The sequence below is a fragment of the Ixodes scapularis genome, unplaced genomic scaffold (genome assembly GCF_016920785.2).
Source record: "Ixodes scapularis isolate PalLabHiFi unplaced genomic scaffold, ASM1692078v2 PGA_scaffold2__306_contigs__length_199485367, whole genome shotgun sequence".
NCBI classification, from domain to species: Eukaryota; Metazoa; Arthropoda; class Arachnida; order Ixodida; family Ixodidae; genus Ixodes; species Ixodes scapularis.
In genome coordinates this window covers 122,523,290-122,525,728 of record NW_024609857.1, presented here as the reverse complement: position 1 = coordinate 122,525,728, position 2,439 = coordinate 122,523,290, and positions in this window count along the sequence as shown.

Below are 2,439 nucleotides of genomic sequence, written 5' to 3'. Positions count from 1 at the left end.
CCCTGCTGGCAAAGCTTGCGTCGCGCATGCGCAGTAGTGGCGTTTTCGTTCCGGAGAGCGTAGCGGAGGTGGGAAAACAGACTACGAAAACTCCCTAATTACAGCGACCCGGGGGCTCCCTTCCCAAGGTCAGCTCGATCTGGTGGTTGAGACCCTGTAGAGCTTTAACTCTTCCTGAGGTACGCCATGCTTCTCAATATTGGCCCCCAGCTTTCTGCCTTCGATAACACCTCGGCGCACGCTCCCGGCGGCCTCAATGCTTGTAAGGCCGTACTGCGCTGGATGAATTTCTCATCTACCAAGGACGCACCAGACGCCCCACTTTTCAAACACTGCACTGTTCGCATGCGAGCGTTGTATTTGGTCTAAATGCAGGTAACTTACCTGTATTTTTAGATATGCTCACTGACAAACTGGTATTCCCATTTATTTAATCCCTTACTCGCATAAGAACAAAACAAGACCCCCAAATAACCTTGTTATGATAAGTACATCACCGACACTCTAAACCATGAAGTTAAGTACTGCCTTACAAAAAACGTAAACTTTTTTTTTGCGTTTTATTTTATTTTTTTGGGGGGGCAGCTATTTGTTAAGATGGCTGCCACTGCAGACTTTATGTCCCCCCCCCCCCCCCCCGCTCCCCCCGACTGCGGATGGATTTACGCCTATGACTTTAAGTACAATGTACCTGAAGTATTTCCTAACACTGCGGAACTTGAACGGAGTACGCTGGAACCGTCCATCCTGCATGGTCGTTTGCTTTTCGCCGACGCGCTCTCCGGACCCAGTCAATTGCAGAGGTAATGCGTAGAAGCCGAGCGTAGAAACTGACTCTCACGGCTCTAGGTCCGCAGGAGGAGGCCCGCCCGGTCACTTTACTGTTTCATACGTAGCGTGCAACGCTGTCAAGGCTACTGGCGCGAGCGTGGGGCTTCACCTCGTTGATCATTTGCACGTGTTCTCGCACAAACAGAACCGTAACGCGCTCGCGCCAGTAGCCTTGGCAGCGTTGCACACTAAGTATGAAACATAGTTATGTTCCGTTTTACCTCACGATGGATTCCGACGGACGCTAGGAGCCGAACCCAGCGAACGCAGCGCTGAGAACGTGTCACGTGACTGGTCACCCCGGGCGTCTCTCGCTGCTCTTCGTACCGAAGGTCACGTGATACTCACAAAGTGGAGGGACCGGATTGGCTGAGATGGGCCCGTAGCGTCCACGGCGCTCCATCGCAAGTATAAGAGTCCGAAGAGCTAACCATCGCCCACCGATGCACATCCGACAGGTTCCGGCGTTTTGTGTAAACGTAAATAAACGCAAAAAGAAAAAAAAAAAAGACCGCTCGCTCAGGTACAAAACGCGCGTCTGTTTGCAGAGAGGGACCCTTCATTCAATCTTCGAGGAACAAAAAAAAAGAAAGGAAGAGAGGGAGGTAAAGGGAACCTAATACGAGAGTAGCCGCCGACTCCAGCCGCGCGGCGATGAAACGAGGTCCAGAATAAAATCGCGGACCGTCCAAAGGGCGCCGCACGCTCCCAACAAGGGGGTCTTTTTAGCGGACCCCCTCCGAGCCGGCGCGCATTATCGCTTTAGCGAACGGGGGGCCCGCGAGACGGCCGCCCGAGAAGCGGCGTGTGGAGCGGCGGCGGCGGGGCTCCTTTGAGCCGTCCCTTGAATTAGCCGCGCCGAGGTCTTTCATTAGGGGCGCGGCCGACGGGGGCCGCTCCCCCCTGCGCGCAACCAGGTCGCGCGATGAAAGCCGTCGTCATCGACCGGCAAGACGACCGGCCGCCGATCCGCGGCCCGCCCGCGTTGTCGACGCCGCCGCGCCAGGCCTGGGAAGAGCGCTCCGTCGTGGGGCCGAGGGGCGCGTCGTTGCTGTCAGCGGCGGGGCCGCCGAGGGCGCCCCGGCCCCCGCTGCGGTGGAGGGCCCTGACACAGCCGCTGAAGGGAGGACGTTGAGGCCCAGCTGACGTCGTGAAACACTGATGGGAAGATACTAGCTATCAACGATTCTAGAAAGACCCAGTAGAAAAAAGAAAGAAAGCGGTAAGCATATTTGTTTAAAGCTATCCGTATAACTGATCAATCGTTTGGGCAACGCAAAGGTGTTCATAGTCGAAGAAATGGCTACAGGGCTTGTCTCTCAAGTTTTGTGCATGTCGATACATGCCTTGCACCGACGTCGCATTGGCTGCCATCGTGGCGGCCTTGTGGCAGAGCGCGTATCTTCTGCAGCGTACATTCGGCAGAACCGAATTTGTGTTCCTCGACGAGAACAAGTCGGAATTATAAGCAGCATGACGCGATAGCCTGACGTGCATGTGTAGGGGTTAGAGAACGAGAGGTCGCCCGTCGACCGTCGTTGGTGCTATCAAAGTCACGAATGACGGCGTGTAATAAGCGCGGTTAGCTGCTCCGAGGTGTGTTTGAAA